Genomic DNA, 14310 nt, shown 5'->3' on the forward strand with positions numbered 1-14310 from the left:
ATTGCTATATCGTATGCAAAAGGTTCACTTTTAGAATATTATATATATAAACAGATGTCCCTTAAAAAGAAACACAGAAACTTTCAGGATGTGTTCTACTGGTAAAAATAATGAAAAAGGTTCATACAAACATAGGTCTGGAAACGCTTTGTTTTTGAGTTATAGCTAGCAAAAGATTTCACCCGGATTTCAGCTCTTCTAATAAATAGAAACCCTACTATAATTTTTGGGACCAAAATTAAGTTGTAAAGCGGGTGGTTTTTTATTTAATTTGAGCTGGGAGATAGAATAAAATATATCCCAGAACTGTAAATCCAGCCGTTTTTAAGATATCTGGCATAAAACACAAAATTTGGTATAGAAAACAATTTTTTAACGTTTGTAGTATAATAGCTTTGTTATATGACTAATAAATGTAGAATTTTAGTAAGAAAACTTGTAGAAAATCTAATTCTGAGAAAATTAATGTAAATACAACCAATTACAGGTGGAAAGGATATAGATTTTCTTTCTGTACAATGTGCCAGTTTTTTTTTTTTAACAAACCAGTGCAACATGAAATTCACTTTGTACTAATGTCAGGGCTACACTGAATATGCTGAATCACATGACATTCTTTATTAACACGATTTATTTGGCGTTCAACACAAAATGAACATGTTGGAAATGACCCATCCATTCGTAAATGTTGATACACAAAATAATGGGTTGGCCCCAGGACTCGCCTAGGTCAACCTGAGCTCCAAATGTCCAGAGGACTCTGTCCCCTGACTAGGTATATATAAAAAATCATCATGAAATGAAGGGAATTTATTATTTTTTTGGGGTATTTATTTATCTTTTAGTTCCTACTTCGGGGTTAGTTATTTCTTTGTTGTTTTGGTTATTTCCTTTTAGTTTTAATTTTGTAGAATTTGTTTGTGGTTTATTTTAAAACAAAACCAGTAATAAAATTAAAAAAAAGCAATAAAATCATGAACCTAAAAAAAACCATTGCAAAACCAAACAGTTTTGCAGTGTTTTTTGTATAATATATATATGTCTATATATATAGATTAAAATAAATTCTTTTAACTTCTATAAAATACAGTATAGAGAAAAAATTAAAGCAAGAATTTTCATTTTATTAAATAGAAAAATTCATACACAAGATAAAATAATAGGTTGTTAATTTTCATTAGCATAAATTCCATTAAAATCTTTTTACTTTTGATTTTACAACTTCCAAATTTTTAACTGAATTTTCACAAATGAAGTGTTATCTACGAAGTTTTATTTAGTCTTGAAAAATCACACAATTTTGAACTACATAGAAATTCGGTAATTTAAATGTAAATTTTTTTCAATTGTAATTGCATAAAAAATTTGACAATTTTGACATCGTTTACGTTAACAATTTAAATTATTTCTGCAGCGAAGACGAAGACATTAAAATTTTTGAAAATAGAAAAATCAGTAGAAATTTTAAAATAAAAAAATAGAAAAATTCATCCACAAAAGATACAATTATATAATACCTTGTTAATTGTCATCAGCGTAAATTCCATTAAAATCTTTTTACTTTTATTTTATAACTTCTGAATTTTTAACTGACAATTTTCATGAATGAAGGATTCTCTACGAAGTTTTATTTATAGTCTTGAAAAATCCCACAATTAATCTTGAACTTCCGAAAAATTCGATAATTTTGACGTAAATCTTTTTCAGTTGTAATTACATAAAAAATTTGGCAATTTTGACATCGTTTACGTTAACATTTTAAATTATTTTTGCAGCGAAGACGAAGACATTGAAATTTTTGAAAAAAGAACAATCAGTAGAAATTTTAAAATAGAAAAACTCATCCACAAAAGATACAATTATATAATAATACCTTGTTAATTTTCATCAGCGTAAATTCCATTAAAATCTTTTTACTTTTATTTTATAACTTCTGAATTTTGAATTGAAAATTTTCATGAATGAAGGATTCTCTAAACATTTTTATTTAACTCTTGAAAAATCACACAATTAATTTTGAACTTCCGAGAAATTCGATAATTTTGACGTAAATCTTTTTCAGTTGTAATTACATAAAAAAATTTGGCAATTTTGACATCGTTTACGTTAACATTTTTAATTATTTCTGCAGCGAAGACGAAGACATTGAAATTTTTGAAAAAAGAACAATCAGTAGAAATTTTAAAATAGAAAAACTCATCCACAAAAGATACAATTATATAATAATACCTTGTTAATTTTCATCAGCGTAAATTCCATTAAAATCTTTTTACTTTTATTTTATAACTTCTGAATTTTGAATTGACAATTTTCATGAATGAAGTATTCTCTAAAACGTTTGATTTAAAGTCTAGAAAAATCACACAATTTTTAACTTCGTAGAAATTTGACAATTTTGATGTAAATTTTTTTCAGTTGTAGATTACATTAAAAAATTTGGCAATTTTGATGGCGTTTACATGAACATTTTAAATTAAGATTTGTGCAGCAAAGACGATTAAAAGTTTTGAAGACAGAATAATCAGGAGGATGAGTGGTAAAAAGATATATAATGTTTGTAATGCACAGCTGATGACCATTGCGAATAATTTTATAAGCAATAATAAAACGATGAAAGTAAAAATCTTGTCGAACATTTTAAAAAAATTATATGAAAACTCTACAATGTATATAAATATATTTAATAAAACTTCTTTTGTTACGTATTACTCTCCTTTTTTTTTATTTCTTATTATATAAAATTAAACTCTTGCCCTCTTTTATAGACAGAAAAACAGGTTTTCTCTCTTCGGACTGAAGTAAAAGTGTGTCTTTTATTGTTTTAATTATGTTGTTATAATGTTGCTATGCGATTAAATTAACAATTATATAATTCCATTTAGTTTTATAAATAATTCTTTAATCAGTATTTAACACCATTTAGCAGTTGCAATGTTCGTGTGTATGTGTATGCGCGCGTAAGTGTGTGACACACTTAAATTGGTAGAATAATTTTTTTGAACCATCATTTAGTGGATTGGTTGAATACTATTCTCCATTACTCCATGATCGGTAGTAATAATTTAACTCTGTCCTTCTTCTTATTACATCTTACATCCTTAGTTATCCGTTTCAAATCTTTCAATCTTTAATATTCTACTTTTTTTATCTCTTACCACATTAAATAGCCTGATTGATGTGTTAATACATGGGGTATCAACCTAATTTAATTCTTTACAATATTCCGCCAAACATTTCTTTGTCCTCTCTCTATTCTCTTTTTTTTTGTTTTCCCATCCGTCTGTTTTATCACTAACATAAAAATATTTTCAAGAATCTCTATTTAATTCTTAAATCTGTACTTGATGCTATTTCATTTTGCAAGAAGGAACTTCTTATTTTTTCTATCTTGATTTTACAATTACCTTTAATACTTCAACATAATTAATACACCCCCTCAGATCTATTAAACTTTACTCCTATCTTAATATTTAATACTTAATTATCTTCCTTTCTGTGTCACTTCATTATCTTTGTTTTTGTCTAAACAAAATTTATTTTCAAAACTGAATTTGTAAGTAATAATTCCATGAAATTTAGTATTTCGTGTACTAATCCAAATGTTTCATTCAATTCCTATTCTGTTTGTTTCTACTATGTGTAACTTTAAAAGCGGACGTCTTTACATAGAAAAAATAAACTTTTTTACCCCGAAAAAAATTAAATTTTTCAACACAGAACAATCAGTAGAAATTTAAAAATAAATTAATTTTTTTTCAATTTTTATTTTAAAATTCGTAATCGTCTTTGCTGCACAAATATTAATTTATAATGTTAAAGTAAACTACGTCAAAATTGCCAAATTTTTTATGTAATCTACAACTGAAAAAGATTTACATCAAAATTAACGAATTTCAACAGAAATATACTATATCCTTGTCTCAGTTCTTACCAACTTTCCTAATCGCCTACTCTTATAACTATTACCCGATTCTTGGACCAAGAATCCCTAATCTTTTTGTTCTCATTTTTCTTTTACCCCTTACAATTTCAATATACACCTCACCGTTACTTCATTAAAAAAAAATAAATAAATATATTTACTACTTAATATGTTTTGTAATTTATAATCTGTTTCGAAATCTGTAACTAACAATCATCACTGTTAAAAACATGATGAATTATAAAAACTACAACTTTTTTTAAAGTCGTTTAGCTGGTTGGGCAACATAACTCATAAAATTATATAAGGCCGTGTGTCGGAATGACGTGATATTAAGGGAAGGGGAGGCGCTTACCTCTCGTACGAGAGTTCGAGACGACGCTGAATCGTTAACGATCTGAATTCCTCTACACTACCACCATAGTGTTACTGAACTCAAACAACATATTCAATCCTGCCGATCCAGATATCTAACAAGCTATCTTTACACTAAGTAAATGAGCGCGAAAACCGCTGTATATAGACCCTAGATTAACAAAGATGTACAAAATATAAAAAGCAGTGTTTCCCAACTTGGTGGTCCGCGGACTCCCGGGGAGCCGCAAGAACTTCAAAGAGGGTCCGCGGGATGTTATAATTTTATTTTAATTAAATTTTCTCTTATATTGCACACACCTGGGATATTTGTAATGTACATTTCAATGTCTAATTTATGTTAGGCATAATAAAAATATCGAATTTGTAAAAACGAAATTAGTAATAATAATAATAATAATCGATCTTTTAAAATGAATTGGTGAAAACCAAAGTGTTGTTGAATATTCTTTATAATTAGGCTCCACATAAGCGCTTGCAACGCAAACAACATCAAATTTCTCAACTGTTTTAGTGCACTTAGTGAGGATACTTATTACTACTTAGTCGCATAAAAATACAGGCAAAAGCTTCGGCTTTTATTCATTATATCGTATTTATTAATGTTTAAAAGCTCCACTGGTTTTATCATAAGTATACGATGTACAGCAGTGGGGAGGAAAACTCGAGGGCCGCAAGTAAAGATTTGGGATTATCGTTTTTGCGGAGGATAATTATATCGTATGGTACTGCGGATACATCGTCATTTTGCTACTTTGCTCGAAACAATACGAAAATATTCTAGGTGAAGAATCACCTTATACCGAGAACACTAAAAAAAAAGCAGGCGCAGTTAAATAAAATAAAAAAAGGAAAAAAGAAAGACGAGGATTTTTGAGGGTGAGCATGGAGGAGGTTGGAGAAAATTAAATGGACAGACAAACTGAAAAATTAAGAGAAATAATAAGAAGATAGAATAGATTATTCAACTTAAGACTCTGTTCCCAGAACAGAAGCTTAAGTAGAATGAATAATCCAGTGTAAGAAAGCTACTTAAATGATTGGGATTTATCATGAAAAGAGAAGGACTGATTAAAACATTGCTAAAAGAAACCGTCGAAGATGCATAGAAAAAAGTTGTAAAAATCTAAAAATTATCGACGATCTAAATGATATAGAAGCTTTAAGGAACTTTAAAGATTTAGCTGGAAACAGAAGATAAGAGACAAAAAAAATTTCAAGAGAATATTTTTTAGACTTTATCGTGATGAATTAATTTTAATTAAACAATATTGTATGAATTCCTTACAAAACAAAGAAGAAAAAGTAGTTCATAACTTTTACATAGATTGCTTGCTGGAATATATGGAAGACGATTTAAATTTAATTTGTTTCAATTTTTGTTTGTTTTTTTTTTTATTTATTTTGATGCCCGATTTAATTTGTTTAATGTTAGGTTGAGATGGATTGGGGCTGGTTTCTTATGGTTTAGTTACTTATTATCAAAATAGAGTTTCTCTTTGTTCTAGATTGATTACTTTATTAATAAATCGTGTTGGTGATGTGTTTTTAATTATTGCTGTTAGCTCTCTGATTTAGAAGCAATGAACTTCTTTTTCCTGTTTAGCCACCGGTAATTACCGTTCAGATATTACTTCAGAGAATCAATGAGGATGATATGTATGAGTGTAAATGAAGTGTAGCAGTCTTATACAGTCTCAGGTCGACCACTCCTGAGACTTGTGGTTAACTGAAACCCAACCACCAAAGACACCGGTATCCACGACTAGTATTCAAATCCGTATAAAAATAACTGACTACTAGGACTTGAAAGCTGGAACTCTCGACTTCAAAATCAGCTGATTAAGGAAGACGCGTTTACCACTAGACCAAACCTGCGGGTTAGAAGGAATGAACTAAAGCAGTGTTTCCCAACCCGTGGTCCGCAGATCCCCCGAGGCCAACAGATTGAAAGGGGGTGCGTGAAACATTTTATTTTAATTAAACTTGATCTTATCATGTTGCTCACATCTGGGATATTTATAATGTACATTTCAGGTTCTCAAAACCCATGGTTTAAGCAAAATTTAACAATGAAGAAGTTAAATTTATGTTGTAACCGTTTGTAGAAAGGAAAATACGATTCCTTTGGCAGACTGAGTGTTTTCATTGATTTAGCGAACAACTCTTTTCTAGTGATGTTGCTAAAAATGAAATTGAACATATTAGGTCATCGGCAACTCAACTACGTCTGTTATCTCCGATTTTTCCTGAAAAGAATGATTGGATGAAAACTCCCTTTCTAGACTCCTGTTGGGAACTTCTGTTGAAGAAAACTTTTCGATCTGTTTTGTGATTTGACGTTCAAAATGTTGTTTCCTTCGTTACCGTTACTAGTGTTGGTTCATAGGTTCATATTTAAGGTTGTTTAACGTGAAATTTCCAAAAGGGTTGGAAAGCATCTGTTGCCATTTACATAACTGTGCGAAACAAAATTTTCTCAAGTCGTTCATATGAAAACAAATACAGGATAGACTTAACTAGAAGGCATATCTTTATCTGAAATTATTCAGTTTTGATCCAAACATAAGGAATTTGACATCTGAAAAACAGCATCAGCCATCACATTTGGTGATTGCTGAATTCATATTATTAGGCCTGGTATGATCGTATTTTTTCGAATATTTCCATTTATAACAGTATTGCGTTGCCATAAATGGCATATTTTATGTTGTAAAATTGTAATTTATCACCTCATCTTTATAATACGTAAAGTATATTTTAAAAATCATTTTTGATTTTATGGGGTTCACAGAAAATTAACAGTTGCTTTGAGGGTGACCACAACAAGTAGGTTGAGAAACGCCGATCTAGAGCGTTTCAAAATACCATAATAATCATCAATCAATCTACATTGTTTTCTTTCATCGAAAAAGTTCTTAGTTTTCTTCCCAATTTTTGTCTTTCACGTTCTTTTAAGGTTAGTTTTTTTAGGATTTATTAAAATTTTTACGATGGAATGTCCTTCCTTATGCCATGTTACTAAGAGATACATAACAGCTTCATATTTCGAAACTGAGGGATACTAAGAGGTAGAATCAAGTACGAATCTACATAGTTAAAACTAATACTTTATGGGTTGTTTGAAATTTTTGTCCGCCACCTTGAATAAAATCTTTTTTTAAATAGGAACGTGAACAAGTGACACATGATTTTAATCTAACGTTTTACTAAAAAAAAGATGGTGATAACAGTTTCTCGATAAAATGACTTAGTTTTCGAGTTATAAGCAATGAAAGTTGCAAAAACGGAAAAATCAATGATAAGTTTACCTTCAAAATTACATTCTACAACAAACTTTAAACAGTTAATCTTAGAATTAATGAGCCAAACATGATAAAGTCTTCACAATAATAAATAATAATACATAATAACTAACAATTTTCAATACTACAACAAATTAAATGGCTAGGTCAACTGATCCGTTGTTTTTCCAATACAACATTAATTTTCATATGGGTTTATAAAAATATCTTATAATTTTATTTTTTAAATGTCCTCACCGTTTTACTGTTATTGTCAAATGTGGTGTTTATATAGAAAAACTATGGTGAGTTTACAAAGTTATTGTTTGTATAAAGACTTCTTCCTCACTTCCTCATTTAGGAAACTCTAAAAAAAAAAAAATTTTATTATACAATTCTGATGTGAGCACTACATGACGCTTTTGTAACTTACTCATTATCTCATACGGTTGCATCACTTTTTGAACATCCTGTAATAAAAAACCATATAGAAATATCTGAAATGATTGATTGATGATAAAATGAATAAAACATTTTTACTATAACAAATATCCTGAATTGGAAGAGTGAAAAAAAAATAATAAACATATACGGTAAAATAGAAAACATCTAACATAATTTTCCTTCTATGAATCATGAGACTTTGCCAATGGTGAGGGAGCTTGAGTACTGAGTGATACAGAGTAGATGGATCGAAGGTGCAATCATATCGGAGAGGTATCTATTGACAGCCAAATTAAGAATGATTCCTGAAAGGGGGCAGCAGCTCTTTAGTAGTTGTTAAGAGTGGTAGGTCAGAAAGACTTAAATGGCCATATCAGCACCACTTAATTTTCTCAGTACTGCGAAGCTGAAAGCGATAGAAAACTACAGCTGTTATTTTTTTCCAAGAAAATGTAGCTCTCTGCATTTTCATGTAACATAGATGGAGGCGCCTTCCTGGTAAAATATTCTGGAGGTAACTAGTCCCCCATCTGCATCTCCGAGTGAGGACTACTAAGGAAGGGGTCACCAGAAAATTGAAAAATAACATTCTACAAGTCGAAGTGTGGAATGTTAGAAGTCTAAAAAAGGTTAGAAAATTTAAAGAGGGAAATGGGTAGGTTAAATGTAGATGTAGTAGGAATTAGTGAGGTTTGGTGGGAAGAGGAAAACGACTTTTGGTCATGTGATTTTAGATTAACTTCAAATAAAGGGCAGGCAGGAGTAGGTTTCATAATGAACAAAAAGATAGGGAAAAGAGTGTAGTATTTAAAAAAGCTTAGCGAAACAATCATTATAATTAGGATAAATCAAAACCTAAACCGACGACTGTTAACATCTGTATGCCGACAAGTGCCCACAATGATGATGAGGTACAGTGTGTATACAAAGAAATTGATGAAGCAATTAAACACATAAAAGGAGATGAAAATTTAATAATAGTTGGAGATTGGAATGCAAGCATTGGAAAAGGCAAGAAAGGAAATATTGGATGTAAATAGAGGCTGGGCAAAAGGAATGAAGGAGGACCGACTTATTGAGTTTTGCACAAAGTACAATTTAGTAACTGCCAACACCCAATTTAAAAATCATAATAGAAGAATACACACATGAAAAAAGCCAGGCAATACTGCAAGATATCAGATAGATTATATCATGGTTAAGAAAGATTTAGAAAACTCGTTGACTGCAAAGCATATCCAGGAGCAAACATTGATGATAACCATAATTTAGTGATAATGAAATGTAGATTGAGGTTTAAAAACCTAAAGGAAAGGTGTCAGATAAATCGGTGGAATTTAGAGAAGCTTAAGGAAGAGGAGGGTAAGAAGATTATTGAGGAGGACATCACAAGAGGTCTAAGTAAAAAAGATAAGGTAGAAAATACAGAAGAAGAATGGGAGAATGTTAAAAAGGAAATTCTTAAAACACCTCAAGCGAACTTAGGCGGAACAAAGAGAACTGGTAGAAAACCTTTGATATCAGAGGATATATTGCAGCCAATGGATGCACAAAGAAAGTATAAGAATACTAGTGATGAATATGGTAAAAAGAACTATTGAAAATTAACAAATATTATAAACAGGAAGTGCAAATTAGCAAAAGAAAAGTGTTCAGAAGTGGAAAGAGAAATGATTACTGGTAAAATAGACGGAGCATACAGGAAAGTTAAGGAGAATTTTGTGATACATAAGTTAAAATCTAATAATGTGTTAAATAAGATGGTAAATAATTTATAATAAGAAAGAAAATGTTGATAGGTGGGTAGAACATACTGCTTTGTTATATGGAGGAAATGAATTAGAAACTGATGTTATACAGGAAGAAGAGGAAGTCGAAGAGGATGAAAAAGGAGATACAATATTGCGATCTGAATTTAATAGAGCATCAAAGGATTTGAATGGCAGAAAGGCTTCTGGAACATACGGGATATCTGCAGAATTACTGCATAGTGAAGGTGTGGAAGTGACAGATAGATTATACAAACTGGTATGTAATATTTATGAAAAAGGGTAAGTTATGTCAGGTCAAAAAGAGTGTAATTTTCATGATACCAAAGAAAGCAGGAGCAAAAAAATGTAAAGAATATACAACAATTAACTTAACTATTCATGCATCAAAAATCTTATCTAGAATTCTGTTAAGAATTGAGAGAAGAGTGGGAAAAATGTTAGAGAAGACCAATTTGGTTACAGGAAAAGTATAGGGACAAGGGAAGCAATTTTAGTGCTCAGATTAACAGTAGAAGGAAGATTAAAGAAAACAAACCAATATACATGGCATTTATAAACTTAGAAAATGTGTTTGATAATGTAGACTGAAATAAAATGTTCAGCATTTTAAAACGTTTAGGGTTCAAGTATAGAGATAGAAGAAACATTGCTAATATTTACAGGAACCAAATTGCAACAGTAATAATTGAAGAGCTTAAGAACGAAGCCATAATAAAAAAAAGAGAGTGAGTCCAACAAGGATGTTTCATATCCCCATTACTTTTTAAACTTTATACAGAACTATCTGTTAATAATGTTAAAGAACAATTTAGATATGGAGTAGCAGGGCAAGGTGAAGAAAAAGCTGCTACGATCTGCTCCAGATATAGTAATTCTAGCCGATAGTAAAAAGATTTAAAAAAATCAATGAATGGCATGGATGAAGTCCTTTGCAAGAAGTACCACATGAAAATAAACAAGAACAAAATTAAAGAAATGAAATGTAGTAGAAATAAAGTAGATAGACCACTGAATATAAAAATAGGACAAGAAAAGACTATGGAGGTAGAAGAATTTTGTTATTTGGGAAGTAGAATTAATAAAGATGGACGAAGAAGTGATATAAAATGCTAAATAGTACAGGCAAAACGAGCTTTCAGTCAGATATATAATTTGCTTACATCAAAAAATAATTTAAACATCAGGAAAGCATTTTTGAAAGTATAGTTTAGAGCATAGCTTTATATGGAAGTGAAACCTGAACAATCAGAGTACCTGAGAAGAAAAGATTAGAAGCTTTTGAAATGTGGTGCTGCAGGAGAATGTTAAAAATCAGGTGGGTGGATAAATTGACAAATGAAGAGAAATTGCGGCAAACTGATGAAATAAGCACTTGGAAAAATATAGCTAAAAAAAAAAGACAGACCTATAGGCCACATCTTAAGACATCCTGGAATAATCGCTTTGATACTGGAGGGACAGGTAGATGGGAAAAATTGTGCAGGAAGGCAATGTTTGGAATATGTAAAACAAACTGTTAGGGATGTAGGATGTAGGGAGTATACCAAAATGTAACGACTGGCACTAGATAGTGAATCTTGGAGAGCTGCATCAAACCAGTCAAATGACTGAAGAGAAAAAAACATATAATTACAAACCTTCTTTTTTTTCTACATTTAAACCTAAAAAATAGCAGATAAGATACTGAAAACAAATAGTGTTAAATAACACTACATTTATTAATAATAATAATTGTATTTGTTTAGAAATAATAATATAAAAAAATATATATATAGCACAATTTGTTTTAGTAACAAGATGACAAAAAATTTATAAGTCTAAGGAAAATAAAAATTAATAATATTTTGAAATTGATTATACATAATAACAAAAGAATTATTTTCAAACAATAGATAATTGTCTTATCTGATTATAATTAATAATACTTTTTCTAAATTTATTCATTCGTTATAAATTTTTATTATATCTTTCTTATATTTTAATAAAAACTATTATTACATAATTATGTAGTTTATGCAACAAATCATCATCACTATCAGGACATTATTTGTTAGAACAAGTAAAGTCCTTTATCAGCACAAAAAAAAAACTTAATCACTCTCTAAGTTTTCCATGTTCTCTTTTACTTTCAAAATCATTTAAAAAGTAAGAGAATTCTTCTTCCATTTAACCTAAATGATTAACACAATTTCTTTTATAATATTTAATAAGATCATCAATTCCACCAATCTGAAGTTAACTTCCTATTATTAATGTAAAATAATGATTCAAATCAGCTACACCTTTTGTTATTCTTGAAAAATACATTTTGGCTGATTCTATATCTCATCTGAGGTAAGATGAAAATAATTGACCTACTTCGGTCAATCCGAAACAGGAATCATAAAAAAGAGGCAAAGAGTGCTTTAGGCAGTAGTAAATAAATATACCCATAATTTCTTTCGAGATTTGGTCACTTTAACTCAAGATGATAGCATCATATTACTGAAGAATAATTATGCACTGGCAAATTCAAACATAATTATATCACAATAAGTCAATTTTCCAGTAAGTTCCTAACAGCCACCAGAGAACATATTCAAGGTTTCTTAAGGAAAACCATCACCCATCTCTAGAGGTTGTGACATATGCAAATATCTAACTCGAACTACAAACCAATCTACCAGTTTTCAACTGAAGTCAGATAATAAATCTGTCCTTTCGTTAAAAACTAGATAATGAAACTCAACAATACAAATAACAGAATTATTTAATAAACAGTAAAATACTAAACCCTGATGGGACAAATACGGGACTATTCCTAGAGCTAATTTTTTATTAATTTCAACACAATCAACAGGAATGCCCTACAAGAAGTACATCTAATAGTTTGTAACCCATATATCAAAGGGAAACTGTTATATCATTGCTTAAATAAGATGATTTCACAAAAGAAGCAAATAAAATATGCCTTTGGCAACTGGAAATTCTAACATACTGATCAATCAAATGCCAACCTCTCTAGTAGAATGGTAGAGGTCTTTGTTTTTTATCAGAAAAACTTTGAATTCCAGTCAGCTTCAAATTCCAGTAATGACTGGGTAAGGTTCATACTCAACAAATATTACATTCCAGGTACAACACTACTAAGCATGTAAAACACCAGGTACAAGTGGCATTCTTTATACGAGATAGTCTTAAGAGATTTTTAAGCAAAGAGGTTATTTTATAATTCTGAATGAATAGATGATGATATGCTAAGTATTTTCAACTGAATGAAGAATGAATTAGGAAACCACGTAACACCTCATTTTTTCTAGTATGCCTGAGATTTTTTTCTTGATTTCATCATTTTTTCTTGTTCTGTTTTGGGAGTGATCTGTAACTTTTGTCCACCTAAAACTGTTACAGTTATGGGAGTTAACAAAAAAAAAGTTAAAAAAAAGCAGAAAAAATCAATAAAGTAAGGGTAATACATACACTTTTTCTCATACAAAATGTAACAATTTGTAAATAGAATCATGTGCATTCTTACTACACATCTCTTTTTATTGTAAATCATCAAAATAGATAAAACAGAACTTAAATGCAAATATATTGATAAACTTTGTAAATTCACATGTACTGTATTACAAAATTCTTGGAATTGTTTAAAATGAGCTGTTTTTCATAAACAATGAAATGAAAATGAATGGTATAAATCAGTTTTATTTAGCAATTAACAATTGGCTATCCCCAATTAAACAATGAGAAAAGAAATAAAGCATGAAAAAAATAAAGCTTTCACTGTCGAAGGTTGTCTAGCCGCCCAAACAACCTCAATGATCAACAAGTAAATAATGAAATCAACCACCATAAAATTAAAAAAAAAAAATTAAATGAAAGCATTTTTCAATGTTGTGAAAATAGACTTATCTGCTTTTTATAAAAAAGTTAATATAAAATTACACAGATACAATTAATAAATACTAATTTCTCCCAATTACAAACATTTACACCATTGTTTCTCAAACTTTTTCGCCCATTGCCCACATTGAAAATAAAATTTGTTAGCGCCCCACAAAAGTTTTAAACTTACCATCTGTTAAAAATAATAATTGCAATTGCTGTTTTTAAGTGTGCTCTTAAAAACAGCATTTAAAAATCCTTTAATTTCCATATTTATTTGTATCAATACGTTACTTAGATCGGTAAATATGCATTTAAGACAAAAGTGGCCTTTTTCTATTTAAACTGGAATATTTTGGTTCACAAAAATCGTAGATATACAAAAAAAGAAATTAATGCTAAGACTTAAGCTTTTAAATGATTTTAATGCAGTTTACTGAAAAAATTAATGTTTAGTATACTACTAAAAGTGGTTTACATTTACCTTAAAAAATTAATAATAGGATAAGAATTCCATGAAACATCTGTTATGAAAATGAACTTCAAATGTGTGTGGGGGAAGGGGTGAGTGCATGTATGTGTGAAAATACCCTTTAAAACAAATACACAAAAATTGTTTTATTAAATAGTTTGACTTTCTCCAACT

Source organism: Lycorma delicatula, chromosome 7 (genome assembly GCF_047948215.1).
Source record: "Lycorma delicatula isolate Av1 chromosome 7, ASM4794821v1, whole genome shotgun sequence".
NCBI lineage: Eukaryota > Metazoa > Arthropoda > Insecta > Hemiptera > Fulgoridae > Lycorma > Lycorma delicatula.